The sequence below is a fragment of the Aethalodelphis obliquidens genome, unplaced genomic scaffold (assembly GCF_003676395.1).
Source record: "Aethalodelphis obliquidens isolate GAN/ISIS:26980383/991018 unplaced genomic scaffold, ASM367639v1 scaffold4, whole genome shotgun sequence".
Classification (NCBI taxonomy): domain Eukaryota; kingdom Metazoa; phylum Chordata; class Mammalia; order Artiodactyla; family Delphinidae; genus Aethalodelphis; species Aethalodelphis obliquidens.
In genome coordinates this window covers 52,527,665-52,544,964 of record NW_020837948.1, presented here as the reverse complement: position 1 = coordinate 52,544,964, position 17,300 = coordinate 52,527,665, and the positions used below count along the sequence as shown (strand labels likewise).

General features: G+C 39.5%; 1 protein-coding gene and 1 long non-coding RNA gene across 6 annotated transcripts in view; one reads left to right on the top strand and one right to left on the bottom strand.

Annotated features, from left to right (window-relative positions):
• LOC113617370 (uncharacterized) overlaps positions 1-5,302 on the bottom strand; it is a 46,498-nt gene extending 41,196 nt beyond the window's left edge. The window contains exons 1-2 of the long non-coding RNA XR_003431624.1: positions 5,186-5,302; positions 1,381-1,463 (exon numbers count right to left, since the gene is read on the bottom strand). This is a non-coding gene — a long non-coding RNA (uncharacterized LOC113617370). The remainder of the gene's footprint in view (positions 1-1,380; positions 1,464-5,185) is intronic.
• A 403-nt stretch (positions 5,303-5,705) lies between these two features.
• Positions 5,706-17,300, top strand: part of ATG10 (autophagy related 10) — a 222,796-nt gene continuing 211,201 nt past the window's right edge. Inside the window, exon 1 of one of the 5 annotated variants that reach the window (XM_027100701.1) lies at positions 5,706-5,749. The gene's annotated coding sequence lies outside the window, so the exon portion shown is untranslated. Of the gene's footprint in view, positions 5,750-5,855; positions 5,993-17,300 lie in introns of those variants that run through there. The other 4 variants (XM_027100699.1, XM_027100702.1, XM_027100700.1 and 1 more) reach the window with 4 other exon arrangements.

Genomic DNA, 17,300 nt, shown 5'->3' with positions numbered 1-17,300 from the left:
ATAACCTATAATGGAAAAGAATCTGAAAAAGAATATATAACTGCATCACTTTGCTGAACACCAGAAACCAACACAACACTGTAAATCAGCTATACGTCAATAAAAAGTTGTTTTGAAGAAAAAAAAAGCTTCACCTCCCCTTCATCATACACATCAAACAATATAAAGAATTAAAAGCATCATAATACAAAGCATTCAGATATTACATCAAAAATGTAGCAACAACTTTGGCCTGTTTCAATCCATATTTAGCATTCTAACAGCACATCACTTCAATGGGACTGGACAGCTTTCATGGTGTCCTCCTTCTTCCTGTCATCATTCATGTTCCATTATATGCTTTTTTTTTTTTTTTTCTTTTTGCTGTACGCGGGCCTCTCACTGCCGCGGCCTCTCCCGTCGCGGACGGAGCACAGGCTCCGGACGCGCAGGCCCAGCGGCCATGGCCCACGGGCCCAGCCGCTCCGCGGCACGCGGGATCCTTGCGGACCGGGGCACGAACCCGCGGCCCCTGCATCGGCAGGCGGACTCCCAACCACTGCGCCACCAGGGAAGCCCCATTATATGCTTTTTATTAGCATGCCTTGAGTATATATAGAATAAGGATGTCTCTTTACATCCTTCTACTATCTATGCCTACTTCTTTATATTATCAGTACCTTAATTTGAGGAAGACTGAACCATGCAGGGACATTCAACACAGTCAACTCTGGGTTGCAGAAGGTGGGGAACTGCACATTTGGAATGTCCCATTATTATCCTTTGCTGGCCATCACATTCTAGCTTTCCTCCCTTTGAAGTTGACCTCTTTACCTCCATTGTTATTCTCTTTAAGAACAACAGGATATAATCTATATCCAGATAACATTCCTTTCTTTGTGTCAAATAGATATTCAGTAAAGATTATAAATAATTTGCTCCCATCTAAAATCACAGACATTAATTTTAATTTTTTATATTGGAGATAGCATTCTTTATTTTTATTATAAAAAGTAATGTATCGATAATACATTATTTTTTCTTAAATCTGAAATAAAAAGTATGAAGAATAAAAGTCATCCATAATACACTTACATAGGGATATCCATTATTAATTTTTGGTTATAATTTACCATTTTTCATTAGGACCATAAATGAAGTCATACTTTAACACACTGATTTGTACCTGGTCATTTTTCCTTTTTAGAAAACACAGATTACATGATTATATTAATGATTGTATTATTCCATTGCTTCTATGTATCAATCTCATAAATTTGAAAATGTATATCTTTTTGTTCTCCACAGCCCTGCAAAGCTGGGATTATTACTAATTCCCTTATATAGAAATACAGATCCTGAGGTTCAGAGTGGGTAAGTGACTGCTGAAAATTTACATACCAAGTAAGTGGCAGAAATAAAGGTTGCTCTAGGACTTCTTGACTCCAAATTGGTGCCCTTTCCACACAGTGTGTCTCCTGTCTCTGTAATGAGATAATGCAGATGAAGGGGCTGGGCAAGTGCACCCTATTGTTATTTATTTAAAGAGACAGCCTAAAGGGAGTCATTGCCTCAGGAACAACTTCTGATTTGGTCTGAATCTAGGGCAACTTCCCGAATTAAAACTGCACAAAGGCTTCTAGGGCTGCAGGTTGAATTCTTCTTCATGCAAAACATCATTATAACACAACAGTATCAATATGCAATTGAATCCTACAATAAGAATTAATTCCTGATCAGTGAACATAGCCATACAACATTAAAGAAAACAGGTCATTATTGAAAAAGGACATTCAAATCTGCAAGCTTAACAGCAGACCCTAGGTATGTACATTGATCTTGTCTCATTACCCTTTTCCCCCCTTATTTTCTTCACCGAATGACAAGTGGAATGTCTAGCAGGGGAGGGCATCTTGCTACATTGGTCTAAGGAATCTAACCTGGGGCCTAGAAGGCAAAGGAGGTTGAACCAAAAATTTTGAAGAGTTTATGAGATTCTATAGTTCTCTGTTCTCTATTCATTGCTTGCCAAATCAATGGATTCTGGAGACAGAGTACTACAAGTATCCTGTTGAACTCTTTTTTCCCCACATAGTCCAAAGGTGTTATGCATTCTTTTATCACAGATAATTTGCTATTGATCTACTTTCTCATTTATGTCTTCTTGGCCCTCACACTACGCAGTTGGTCAAGATTTTGGTTTCCCTGGGGCAGCTGTCCTCTTATGCCTCCAAAGACTCTGGATTGACTTTCCCTTCAGGGTCCTGGACACTTCATTGAGACTTGGGACTAAAAGTCCACAGTGAGAACGTATTCCTATGAGGTTTTTGGGTACAAATTGCCAGGGCTTATTAAAATATAATTTTCAGAAAAAGATAAAATGATGACTTTCATACAGATATAAAAAAGGGCACATGTTAAAGAATTCATTTTACTCATATAATATGAGAGAACCAGGCAAAATGGGACAGCACTGATTCTTCCATGGGTAGGATGGGACAAATAAAATCACTACCGGAAGGACAGAAGTTACACATTTATCAATTACCCATGACTTACAAAGAACAGCAAAATAGCTCAATGAATAAGGCTAGAATCTAATAACCCAGAAGAATATGTTATAGACGCGCATAATTTTTTTAATACCCCTCCTTCAAAAATGAAAGAACATAGGGCCATCCCAACCAATTCCAGTGGAATAAGACAAGTAACCTGGATAATATCAGACCACTGCCAGAGAGATCCCTTTAGAACACTGAATTTCCCTGACAAATTTAAAACACAAGTTATAATTCCAAAATGTCCTCAAATGTTTAAAAGATAAAAATGTCCAACCAAGAATATTAGAAAATGGAGTAAATATCAAAATTCACTAAAATATTCCATAATTATTCATACCAGCTTTATTTATAATAGCCAAAAGCTGAAAATAACCTAAACGTCCTTCCCAGATGAATGGATAGATAAACTGTGGCAACCACCAATTTTTTTACTGTCTCTATAGTTTTGCCAACTATAGTTTTTTTCCTCTCATTCTTTAAGGTAAGTGCTATGTACACAGAGCTTCAAGATAAGTTTCTTATCTCTGTCGTCCAATCAGATTAGCTCCTCTCTTTCTTTTATGTAATTTACCTTTTCCTGAGGACCTCCTGGAAGGTGGTAGAGGACATCTGCCTACTACAGGCTGCAGCAGAGATAGCTATTCTCCCCCTGTATCTACTTTCCCCTTCTTCATTTTAATAAAACAATCCCACTTTGTCAAGGTTTGACTGAGCCCTTGGCTACCTAGCTAGAGACTGCATTTCCTACTTTCCATGTATCTTGGTATGGCCCAGAGGATATGTGCAGAAAGAATATGTATAAAAGTATTCATTGATTAAAGGAAAACACTAAATATAATACAGTTTGTATAACCCTATTTTGGATTTTTTTTCCCACTTTACAGTGTCTCAGCAAAATAAAATAAATGAAAAGCCAGAAGTCTCAAGTTCTATGAGGCCCTGTGGGAAACATGGACATTTAAAGTGGAATGGACAAACAGAAACCTGTGAGGGTGAAAACAAGAATGGTCAGGGAGCTAGAAGGAGAATCAAGGGATTATGGTTTTATGGAAGCTAAGGGAAGCAAGACTTTTTTTAGAAGTGATCAACATGTCCAAATGAAACAGAGAAATCCAATAAAATAAGGAATGAAAATGATTAATGATTCATAGATAATTACCTTCAGTCTCAGTTTCATATCAATAAAATGGGTATCTCATGTGGTTATTACAAGATTAAACTAAACATAAGCTTCTGGTTTGTGGTAGGTGCTCAATAAATTTTATACCTTCCTTTCTCTCTTTTTGTGATTAACTCATTGTTTTATTCTAATACTAATTACTAGTGAGAAGCCCTGCTCGAGGCTGGGTAGGCACTGATGACAGACTGCACTAAAGTACTGTGTAGTGTACAGCCTGCCAGTACTATCCCTTGCTTGGAAGTTACCTGATTTACTTTTAGTTTCTTTGGTTTTGGCAGGTGAATCATGAAACTTAAAAACATCTCAAATGCAAAAAAAAAATTTGTTAACATGGTGTGTTGTTAATGCATGAAAAGTTTGTAAATTACTGAATACAATGTAAAGCAACACATTCTTATCATTGTATTAAAGCTTTATGTTTTTACTTATTTCTATTTTTTGGCCCTGCCACACAGCTTGCGGGATCTTATTTCCCTGAACCTGGGTCAGGGCAGTGAAAGCACGGAGTCCTAACCACTGGACTGCCAGGGAATTCCCATAAAGCTGTATGTTGTAAAGATAACTGCTTAAAGTTGGAGACACCCACCCACTGAAATTCTCATTGCCCTGTGATTTTTAAAAAAGCAAGTGGATAATTTTAATTGTCAGCTGTCTGATTAATTTATATCTATAGTTGCTCAAACATGTTAGGACAGTTCATCTTTACTAGCAGAATCTTTTTTAAAATTGAGTTTTAAACTATTTTACATGCAGTAAAATCTATCCCTTTTATGAGTTTTGGCAAACAAAGATCTAGAACACTTCCATTACCCCTCAAAACTTCCTCAAGCCCCTTTTTAGTCATTCCCTTCCCTTGGTCACTACTGATCAGTGTTGTCCCTTTTTCAGACCCTTTTACTTTTAAATAATTATAGGCTCACAGGAAATTGCAAGAATAGTACATAGAGTCCTGAGTACCCAACACCTAGCTTTCTCCAGTGGTGACATCTTACATAACTGTCGTACAAGATCAAAACCATGACCTGCATGTTTGAAGGCAGATTTTCCTTTCACTTCTTTGCCTGTTTACTCTTTTCTTTTGACACAAATTTAATTGTTGTGTTAAGAGGAGCAGATGCTAGTTTCCCCTTAGATGTCTGCAGTTGCATTTTCAGTATTTCAGTTGGATCACCGCTGTTACTCCTACATCTTTCTCTAGTCTTTTCATTATTCCACCTTTTCCCAATTTAATTCTCCTGCTAGATTTTTTTTTTTCCTGAGCTTTGTGACACAGATGGTACTACTGCCAATTCCCGAATCCCTAACTTTTAACCTCGGTCTTTAAGTTTCAAAGGGGATGGTGCTTGTGCCTAATTGTTGTGTTCACAGTAATTTTGCAGCTTGCGTTATGAGAGCCGGCACGGTTCTCCAACCCCCGAGAGACGTTCTAGGGGCACTAAACGGTTCAGCTCCGTTCTTGCCCTACCTTTCACCATTGGTCATCCTTTTATTTTCCAGATACTTGGCTGTTTGTTAGAGGAGAGTATGCAGTGTCTCTCGAAACCGCTGGCAACCCCTCTCCCTCAATGCGCCGCCTTTGTAATGCGCTGAGGAAACAGCCGCACTTCGGCTCTTTAGGCCGTTGAAGTGCGGGGCGGGGCCTCGGCGGCCGCCGTAGCAAACTGCAGGGAGGTCACGCCTTCCGGCCTCCGCCCCACGCACGAGGCCCACGACGTCAGCCGCCCGCGCGAGCCTAGTCCTAGGGTGTGCGGGAGGTCCAGTGCGCATGCTCTGACTGGGTCGCCTCTGGCGACGGAGGCTGAGGGAGGTGTAGAGAGCGGTCTAACTAGTGGGCGTCTCTGCTGGCTGGCTCTGCTCCTGTGCCACCGCCCTCTTGGCCCCCGGGGGCCCGTTGCTCCCCTCCCCGCTACCGCTGGCTCGGCGGTACCTCGCAGGGTGAAGGCTCCCTCTCCCCGGCTCCCCTTCCCCCCACCCCGTCGCCCCGCCCACTCTGGGCTGGGCGGCAGGGTCAGGGGCCGAGCGGAGCCGGGTGAGTATTCCCACAACCTTTGCCGGCCGTTTCTTTCCGGCTCTGTTTCCCGCACGGTCCTCACCCAACTGCCGGGGTAGAGAGGAAGGGCGGGCGCGGGTGGGCGGGAAACAGCCCAGCCCCGAACAAAAGGCTGGGGAAGCGGGCCTCCCGCCGGTGAAATGCAGGCCGGGTCGCGCTGGAGCCGCTGGCGGGTGTGGATCGCACTCCTGGGCCACCATGGAGACCTCACCCTCGATTTAGGTAGTTACAGACCTGTGTTTAAAGCCTGTACCGAGACAGAAATTCTTTGCCTCGTAACCTTGAAACAGAGGATATGAAATTACTGGTGATTCCAGTGGTTAAGTGCCACTTAACTTGAAGGAGTTTCTAATCATCAAGAATTAGGAGATTTTCTTCCAAATAACGTATCTACTCAGCATTTGAAATCACGAATGGGGGGTGGGTGGGATAAAGGAATAGTTAACTGATTTGTAGAAACAAACTTTTATGATGGTAGAAATTATAAACATCTCTGACAAGGCGAAAGGATAGCTACATGTCTTTTCAAAGTCAAAATAGAGCCTTGTCTAATAGGCCCACCTGCGAATCAATTAATTATCTAGGGGACTATACTTTTGCTTGACATAGTATCGATTAGGGCCCAAGCTTTGCAGTTACTTTTTTTTTTTTGTCTAATGGAGCAAATTATTTCTGACTGGGAGAAAAAAATACTACTGATGATTATAGTTTTATTGCCCTATTTCCAAGATTTTTATAATTTTTACCGTTGAGTTTGCTCCTTCATTATGAGTTCAGTAAATCTTTGCCACAGGCTCACTTTGTATGAATCATGTTTATAACGTTTCAAAAATGACACTTCGACAGTGGCCTCACTCTTAAGTGGCAAAAGCTTAGTTTAAACTTTTCAGAAGTGGAAGGCATAGGCCCTATGTAGTGTTCAATTACATTATTAGAATCCTGCATAGAATCCTCCTTGCTTCTGAAGGGTCAAATATGGACAAGAGGAGACATTTACAAAATGAAAACTTGGCCAAAAAAAAAAAAGTTGAGTATTGAGAAAGTCAAATTAAAGTTTTGCAATTACAAGGTTTAAAAATTGATATTTTACTTGAAACTAGTGGAAACAGTCTTTTCACTGGTTCTAAACTGGATTCATTGGATATACAATAGAATGTTACAAGATTATGCTTTTAAGTTTCTGAGAATGATAAGCAACCCCTTAGGAAAAACAAGTAGGATAAAGTTTATCTAAGTAGTTTCCTTAAGACTGGGCTTGATTTGGTTATTAATATCTTTGAAGCCTAGAGACCGTTTGGGACCCTAGAGGCAGTGTTTGAAACATAAACATGCTCAGGGAACCATAACAGCAACAGAATGCCCTAGAGATTATTTGGTGATTAACAAATGTTTTCAGGGGCCAAGTGCAGCTGGGTATAAAACAACTGGAAAATAGGGAAACAGAGAAGAAACCCTATGTAAAAGCATCCAGATTAGGGGGAGGCAGCTGAAAACGATGTAGACCCAGAGGCTCCTCTAATGTACCTGGCACCCCAGGCCTTATTGAACTTGTAGGTTTATAGGACCCAGAAAGAGTATTTACTAATATGAATTTAGCTTTGAAGTTAGGGTTATTTCATATCGCTGTCATGTAATAGCTTTTCGAGAAAAACTTTTTAATCATCTCTTCTGAGTTCAAGAACTTACAATAGCTTCCTGTTGTCCTCTGTTTTAAATAGAATCTCTTTAGAGTTTTAAGGTGATTTAGAAACTGCTCCACTCCCCCTTCCCACCCCCAGTATTCCTATATTCCTTAATATTCCTAACACTCTCTATTTAGGCTCTTTACCTGTCTACTCTGCCTCATTTCAACCTGTTCCTAGATTCACTGACTGCCCCCACTCTTCATCATTTTTTGTAGCATCTCTGCCTTTCAGTATCCTTTTATACTTCTAGAATTATCTGAAATGTAACTCTTCTAGAGCAGAGGCTCTGGTTCCAGACTGACTGCCTTAGGTCAAACTGCCACATTTAACAGCTGTTACCTTGGACAAATTGCTTAACCTCTCTGTCCCAATTTCCTCATCTGTAAAATGGCGAAAATCACAGTGACTACCTCATAGGGTTGCTGTGAGGATTTAACAAGTTACTATAGTTTTGGTACATAGTAAGAGCTGAATACATGCTATTGTAATGATTATTTAATCCATAGTAATTCTTTAGACAGTGGTTGTACAATTTATCACTAATTTTTACTGTCTTTTATTGTCTAATGTTCTTTTCAGTTTGAATCTTTTCTTATAAATTTGATCTGTTGAGGGCAAAGATCATATATTATAATCTTTTAAAAAAGTCTCTTAAAGTTCTCCCAGGATGATTCTGGGGGCTCGATATATTTTTTCCCTATCTTACTATCTAGTTTTCTATTTTCTGTTTTCCATTTTACTTCTGTTGCTTATATTTTAAAATGTATACCCTATTTTGCTCTAAAAGTACTTACAGTAGATTATAAACTATATATAATATAAAAACATACAAAATAAAGGTAAATCAGTCATGAAAATATGAAGCTTGAATAGAAAGGTGAGGTTGGGGTGCATTATACTCAAATATATACTGTGACCATTTGTATAATTGTTAGTGGTGGGATACAGACTGAGTTATGAGTTTCATGATGGTCAGAGGAAAGAAGGAAACATATCACTTGCTGAGGAAAAACATAGCTTCCTTGGAAGTATTTAGTGAGTGAAATGCACATTGTGATCACAGATTTCAAAGATATGCATGCAAAGTCATACTAAGAAACCCTAGGGTTAAGTTCTCCAACCTTGTTAAGCCTACTTCTCATTTTTTCTCAAAGGGGGCTCAACTGCCATTTTTATGGAATTGTTCCATACATTGCAGGATGCTTATCATACTTGGTCCCTGAGCACTAAATGGCAATAGCAGACTACAACCTCCACCCACCCTTTGTGACAACCCAGTGTGATCCTACTCATTTCCAAACAACCCCTTCAAGAGTGGTTCCTCCTGATGTTGGGAACCATTGGACCTTATCTGCCCATACTTTATACAACCTATGCTTCAACTACTGCCTTTTTTTTTTCCCTTTTAACCTAGCATATTCTTTTCAGGCCCTGTCTTGCTGGAGCACTTCCATCTTTTTGACATGCTTTTGTCTCCACTTGGTAGGCCCTTATTCAAATTTCAAAATTCAATTCTGCGTTTTCCAGACTCCCTGTTTTTTTGGAGTCTTCTCTCATTTTCCCAGAAAAAATTTGACACTTCTTCCTCTGAGGACACACACATAGCAAGTGCTAGGATATTGTAGGTGCTGAGTGAATGAATGAAAAGCTTGCGGAAATAAGAAGGCACATTAATCTAGCCTTTAATGGAGACTTTGCAAGAAGAAAAATTTAAAGGGACTGTCTCTTCCGTTACAAAAAAGTCCAAGAGCTTTTTTTTCCCAAAAAATAATACTTGGTAATATATTTTAAAAACACATTGCTCTATCATATATTCAGACTATTTAGACCAGCACTGAGTCCATAACCTCTGATACAATGTTGATCTTTTTGTACCTTCTTATTTGTTGAATATCTTTGGCCAAGGTCATAAGCCTTTAGTTCCTGGTTCTGGTCTAATGAGCATATGTGCTGACTAGAGTTAGTTCTACAAGTCCCACTGTTCAAAGGCAGCAAAAGAGTTTGAGCTGATGGATCAGTTCAAATCATCACTGTCGGAGGAACAATTTCTCTCATGTGCATGCAGAGAAGTCTTGGTTTATGTAAAAAAATGATAATCTTCTTATAAAAGTAATGACACCGGTATCAGAAAGATTAGATGTCATATAAATCTGTTGTTTGAATGGGAAAAGATCCAATTGATGAATAGGCTTAAAAGTTTAGTTGAAGAAAGGTGCTATAAAGAGGTAGAGATATGTAAAATAAATTCATTTAAAATTTTGAATTTTCCTTTTGTTCCTTACAATTGTTACTTAATATTTACCGTGTGCTTAACTCTGTTATAGGTGCTAAGATATAAAATTGTAAGTCACAGGTCCTCAGCAGTTTAGACATTGCTCTATCATCTTCCGATTTTCCTTGCTGTGGAAGAGATGGCTGAGGCTACACTGGTTTTTGTTCCTTTGTAGATAAACTGTTTTTTTCTGCCTGCATTTTTGTTTTCCTTTTTGTTCTTTAAATAAAGATATTCCATAGACTACCTGTAGGCACAGGTTTCCTTCTAGCAGTTTTCTCAAACATAGTGAGTCCACTCAATTTATAGAAGTAAATCTCTTTAATCTTTCTTTTACCCAGATCAGGAAAAATTTTTCAATGGTATGTTTGCTTATGATTTCAATTCAGAAATGCCAGTTATTTGTAGGTTGGATCTGTGTTCTTTGTCCTTTCTATCAATCAGTATGCATTGTTTTCATCTTGGTTCTTTTCCTTCCGTGTTTGGAGATACCTCATGTGTATATGCTAAAATGTTAATGAGATTCTTTTCCAGCTTCTGTACTTCTCTCTTTTGCCTCTTATGTAGAGTTTGTCTAATATTGGGTTGGCCCAAGTTCGTTCCGGTTTTTGCATAACATCTTATGGAAAAACCCGAACGAACCTTTTGGCCAACCCAATATTATTTGTTTGAATTCCCTTCCAGTTTTTTCTTCTTCAGTTTCCTTTTTAATCTTAGCTGTCTTTTTCCTTCTTATCTCTTGCTTTCAGAGGCTGCGTTTTTATTTTTCCTTTTTCTTTTTCAATTGGTAAATTAGATAATTTCTAAGTTTTTCTCCTGATTCCCAGTGTAAGCCCATTATAGGAGCAAGCTTTCTCTCTTCCTCTTTATGGCAGTGCTCCTCTTTCTTATGGTGCACAAGCTTCATCTTGGCCCTGTGCTATTATTGAGGTTTTTGGTTTTCTTACCTTGACAGAAGAGGGACTTGTGTAGGGATGGTGTTGCTCATTCTTGTCAGAGTGAGTAAGCTACCTTCATCCTCCTCACTACACTTAGATGCTGGGGACTCTTCTTCTCAGTGTTAGGTTGGAGAACATGTTGATAGATACAACCCAATTTATGAAGGATAGATCTTTCTGTACTCAGGAGAGGTCTTATTTTCCTATTGTCTAATCTTTCAGTCCTATGTCTCTAATGAGGGGAGTATTTTTCTGTAATTTGAAGTGGTTTATAGTTTTCTTTAAAATAAATTTATTTTATTTTTATTTTTTTTTGGCTGTTTTGGGTCTTTGTTGCTGCACGTGGGCTTTCTCTAGTTGCAGTGAGTGGGGGCTACTCTTTGTTGCAGTGTGCGGGCTTCTCATTGCTGTGGCTTCTCGTTGCAGAGCATGGGCTCTAGGTGCGCAGGCTTCAGTAGTTGTGGCACATGTGCTTCAGTAGTTGTGGCTCGTGGGCTTTAGAGCGCAGGCTCAGTAGTTGTGGTACACGGGATTAGTTGCTCCACGTCATGTAGGATCTTCCTGGACCAGGGCTCGAACCCTTGTCCCCTGTGTTGGCAGGCAGATTCTTAACCACTGCGCCACCAGGGAAGCCTGGTTCATAGTTTTTTGAGTTTAGTGGTGAGACCGTATTCTTCTGAGGGCTCATACTGTTCCCACAGCTACCTATTGCTGACACCTTCCACTTCTGGCCATGAACATTATATCATTGGTAAAGAATGTTCTTCAAAGAGAATTACTAATGGGTATTAGAAGCCAGTTGTGGCATTTGCCAATTTCTCTGGTGTAAATATTCCCACTGTGGTCAATTTCAGACTGTCAACGTGATGTCAACTGGCTCCCCAAATTCCTGAAAACTTAACTATTGACTCTTTGATATAATCCAGCTCCAGCATGCCACGGCATAAAGTCCCACTGAAGGAGATGTTCCCTAAACTCTTGGAAGATGGTGGGGGTTGAGGAAAGGAAACGGTCTCATGAACTCTGTCCTCAGCCCCAAGCTGCGGGGCCACTGCAGCCTCTTTTTTTCTGAAGGAAATACAGAATTGAGAGTGAGATGCCTTCTTACCCTCTTCCTAACTGGACTTTTTGCTGCAGAGGCCATAGCAAGCATCAGCTACCAATAAAGCTACCCCAAATCCCTCAATTCTAGTTTAGGTACAATGTTGTATCCTGTTTAAAGTTTGATTTCAGATGTGTGTTTCAGTGGGAAGGCAAGGAAGAAGTGCTGAGCCTGCTGGCCAACTGCTGCCAAGCCTGAACCAGCTTCCTTTCTTTTGCTGCTTCCTGTGCTATTTATTGGATTACTGGGGTCACACCTGCTGTGCCCTGCCCAGGCTGCCAAATGCCTTGAAATCCAGGCCCATTAATACCCCTATTAAAATGATCTATCTTTTGTCTCAGTGTTCTAGCATGAATCCTCCTCAAAAGTATCTCTGGTGCTAATTACAAATGCTTATTTTGGGCCCTTCAGAATCAGGTAGTTTCTGGTCTGAGCCTAGGATTCCACATTAAAATTTGTACCCTGGGTGCTTCTTTACTCTCTAAAATTTGAGGACCACTGCCCGAGGATCCTGCTAGGTAAGTGATTAACTAATCTAAATTAATTCAAGCCAAGTTCTCATAAAGATAATAGGTTGAATGCACTTCCCTTGCTAGTAATTGCATGTTTTTTTAGGAAAGAGTCTAAATCTAAAGTTAAAATGCAGAATTGCTGCAGGGAGGGACAAGTACAAGTAGGCAAGGAAGTTGCCTACTTTTATTAGTTAAAAATGATCTTTAGGGCTTCCCTGGTGGCGCAGTGGTTGAGAGTCCGCCTGCCGATGCAGGGGACACGGGTTCGTGCCCCGGTCCGGGAAGATCCCACATGCCACGGAGTGGCTGGGCCCATGAGCCATGGCCGCTGAGCCTGCGCGTCCGGAGCCTGTGCTCCGCAACGGGAGGGGCCACAACAGTGAGAGGCCCGCGTACCGCAAAAAAAAAAAAAAGATCTTTAATGTTTAAAGGTATGCATAGTACAATATGTTCTGTGATAATCACATTTTTGTAAATGATCTAAGTTCTGGGGAAATTTAGTTATATGTCTTAAAGTGTTTTAGTCTTGTTATGACTCTAATATATATTGATTTATAGATTCATCAAAAGAAATGTCTCTGACCAAAAGCACAAAACAAACAAAAACAAAGAATCAGTTCCCCACATATTAGATTAAAAATCCTATAAAAAAATGTGGAGAGCTGTAGTGAAAAAAATTGTTTTTAAAATTAAGAAGGATCATTTGAACAATGATTATATACACAGTGTTAGAATTCGTTGGGGCCGCGTTTCTGAAAAGATATTTAATAGCAGCAGAATAAGCTTCTTCACACTGTCTACTTTAGGGCTAACCTATAGTTTAGAAAGACTTCTTTCACTTGGTGAGGAAAAAAAATTATTCTACCTTTCCAATCTTTAGCCTCTGTTGGAGCACTTAAAATAAGGTTTTGATTGTTTGAGCTTAAAAACAAACAAACAAACAGCTGTTCAGCAAGGGTGAAAACTCAAGCAAAATAGATGTATTAACAGCTTACACCTTATGACATGAAAGAGCTCTGACTCATTTCTGACTTTTCCTTATAAGAGATGAGAGGTTCATTGTTTAGGATAAGATGAGAATTGGAAGTAGTCTTTTACTGTGAGTTCATCTGTGTTCTGTTGTCACCTCTGGTCTGAAGATAGCTTAAGTCTGGAAACATAGGCAGTTCACATGTCTCAGGTTTTCCATGTGCAAAATAAGGATTATTCTTGCCATTATTGCTTAATAAGCTGCAGTTGTGGTTATTTCCATTTTTGACCATAATTTCAGCCATCTCTTAATAGAAAGTTCTTAAGATTCTAATTTCTGTCTCTACTAGTCTAGGAACTTGGTAAAGGACCAGAGTATTACAACTTGAAAAGTACATATAAAAATGTTAATTGAATTATATTTTCCTTTTTAATGAGTTGAAATATTCTAACTTGAGCAAAGAGGCAATAATTACTCAGTGATATTTCATTATACCATATTATGATGATTTGAATTGAGATGGATATCATTTTAATGTAGTATAATACCTAATTTTGTAATCAAGCCATAAGTGTTTTTATTATTGTATGTAACATCCTTCAGCAAAGCCCGGTCCTTAGATAATTTTAAAAGTATTCAACCAAATATTAATTAGTGCTTTGATGTTCAGTCATCTTGCTAGTGGCACAGTGCTGTTAATTAGATAAACTATGGCTATTGAGTGAAATTTTATGTTTCGACTAACATTTTGAAGAGTTCAGTAAACCTCAAGTAACTGGAGGGCTTAGGGAATGGAGTGTTTTCACTTAGTTCAATTTTATTATTAAGTGAGGGTTTGTTTGGAATTTATAGAATGTTCCAAAATGTATTAGTATTCTTTATGAATTAAATTCAATTTTTCTTTGATTTAGTATCTCTCAGTATATGTCACAGTCATCATATAGTCGGAAAAATGATTTCTCTAACCACTTTGTTTTGGTCTTTCTATTCTTGTTCTCTGTCCTCTCCCTGAGTGATCAAATGTGTTCTGTTATCTATGAAATGCTGATTTAGAATCAATATTTCTAGCTCAGATTTCTCTTTCCTCTTGAGTTCCAGATCCATCTCAAAATCCCTGCTAGATCTCTTTGCTGGGTATTCCATAGGTATTTCAAACTCAAACTCCGTAGCGCTACATTAAACCCATCTCACTCCCCAGACCTGCTTTTCCTAGAGGGATCTGTTTCAGTCAGTAGACCACCACTTAAGGCCAAGAGCTAGGACTCTTTCTTGAACCTTTTCTCCCTTCAATCCCTTACATACCAAGGTCAGCCAGTTGTTGTGATGAGTATACTACACTATCAAAATATCTTTTGAATCCGTCTCTCTTCTACCCTACTGCCAATCTTTGGCTCTGTTTAGCATTATTTTGTCTCTCCTAAATGATTGTAAGGACCTTTTAAGGGGTCTTCAGTCTGGTTAGATCTGTAGTCCCTTTTGGAAACCAGAATGCAAATCTGCTCAGTTTACTACCATTTCAAAACCCTTTAGAGCCCTCAGGCTACAAGGCTGTCTTGTCTTCATCAACTGTGGTTTTCTCAGTACCCTTCCTCTACCTCTGTATTTCAGTCAGACAAGAGTTCTTCAATTACTAGACCTTCTCTTACATTCTTAGGCTTTTGCACAGTCTTTTCCCTTTACCTCCTCCTTTTGCTGTTAGCTTCTGTTCTTCCTTTTACAGACTTCTTAGATGTCACTTTCTCAACTTGTATCTGCACTGAAGCACCTTGTTACCCAGAATTCTTTGTGTAAACTGGAGATCTCACTTACACCTTGAAACATTTGACTGCCTTTGTAGAAGCCCCTAGAGTTTATCGACTCTTCTGTACTTGGTTCTTGTACTTGGTGCTTTCTCTTCCCAAACTTGTTCTCCCACTGTTCCCCTGTTCCTCTCCATTGTGATCTCAGGATCACACATCCACAGCAAAAAAAAACTTGTCTAAACCCTTAATTCATTATTTCCTTTACTACATTCTGTGGAGTAAGATGTTAAAAAGTGTTCCCAGGAAAAAGAATTTTGTGGTCAAAAGAGTTGGGAAACCCTGAGTTAATAGTTTCCCCATATAAATGTGCATTGTGAATCTCCAGGGTGGGAGTGGTGACTGGATGTAGTGTGGATGTTTCTACACGTATCTTACATGATGTTAACATCTGCACAGGTTAGTGCTTCCACTAACTCGTTTTAAAGGAAACTTGACTTAAAAAACAAACAAACAAACAAACAAAACCCAAAAACTCTTTGAATGGAGGCTTTTTCCTCCACTCTACAAAGCTCAGTGTACTGAGATTGCTGGTAACCCCACTTCTGAAGAGCCAACTTTAGGTTACTGCTTCTCCAGCCTCATGTAAATATTCCTGCTCCTTTGAGGCTCATGAAATTCAGCTCTACCAGGTATGGCAAGGTAGACTTTTTTCTCACATGCTGTCCCTAATCACTGGTAGTTGCTGCCTTGAGGGTCATCTTGAGAAGGAATCCAAGGCTGTGTTTGGCTATCATGAACACAGGTATTGGTTTTTAGTGATTATTCTTGATGGACTTGGCATTATATACCACATATTACTTACCACCTCTGTGCTCTATTGTCTTCTACCGTTTGCCCCTTGTCATTTCTAAATCTCCTAGTTTAACTTACATATTTTTTAAAGAGCTCTCCATTCCCAGTAGCTCTCAGAATAATCCTAAATGACTTCAGTGTCCATGTGGAAGACAGTAAACATTACACGTCTTATAGTTGTTTAAACCTCCTGAGCTCCAGTGACCTCCATCTCCAAGCTACCTTATATACTTATTTCCATGGCCACAGCTGAGACCTTCTCAATTTCTAAATCTCATAGTCTTCCCATCTTCCATTTCCCTCCTTTCACTGCAGTTGTCCTTTACCCTCTTTCATATGCAGTATTTCTTGATACTGCCATATTTTCCCAGCCCCTTTAACCTTCTCTTGGCATCTTTTCTTTTTCTACATAATCTGGACCACTGAGCTGTTCTCACTAGCATATTCTGTTTCCTCTTTCATCCTTATCCTTCCACTGACTCAACCCAGCAAAACCTCAACTTGCATGCATATTCATTGCAGCCCTCTCTGCTTGTTCTGACACTTCGGGAGCTGAGGACTGCCGAAGGCAACCACAATACCTCACAGAGTGTTGCACTACAAATTCAGGCTCGCAACCTGTGCTGGGCCTTCACTTGTACCTGCTCATCTTAAAATGTTGTCCTCTCTTCTTCTTCACCATCAATTCCTAATCTATACTCGCTTTCTCAAACACTCTGCTTTTATCATTATCCTCTACCCCTGCATCTGAAAATCTTGTGATGATCAGACTTTGTCTTCCTTAATTTGGGGTGCCATTGAAAAACTTCTCTAATTTTTATGTTCATCCTCAAATGCCTTTCCTCTGATTGCAAGGGACAAGGTGTTAATTGTGTTGTTCAAATCCATCCTGTGCTGATGACCACATCTCCTCCTAGCCCCTTTAGGATATTGCTTCATCAGTCACTTTCTCTCTTTGGTATTTTCAACTTTTACCTCTCTCCAACCCCCTTTGCTCAGCTTAAACATATATTCATATCTCCCTTTCTTAGGAAAAACAGTATCCTCCCTTAAGCCTATGTGCTGCTTCTGTTACCAATTTGTATCACTTTTCAATCAAATTTTTTGAAAAGTAGTCTACAAAGTTTTTACTTATTTCCTCACTTGTAGTTTTCTCCTCAGCCCACCACAATCTGGCTTCTCTCTCCACCATTCCTGAAACTGCTCACTAAGGCATCAATGACTGCTTCATTTTCAAGCTCCATGGATGTTTTCAGTCCTTTTCTTAATGGACCTCTCTTTTTCTTTTGACATTGTTGGTTCTTTGTTAGCTATTCTCTACTCCCTGGGCTCTGTGGCACTGCTCTTGCTAGGATCTCCTAATGCCTGACTCATTCTCTAGCTCTTTTGTTCATTCCTCTTCCTCAGTAGGTCCCTTAAATGTTGCTGCTCTGAAGGTTTCTTCCTCAACCCACTGC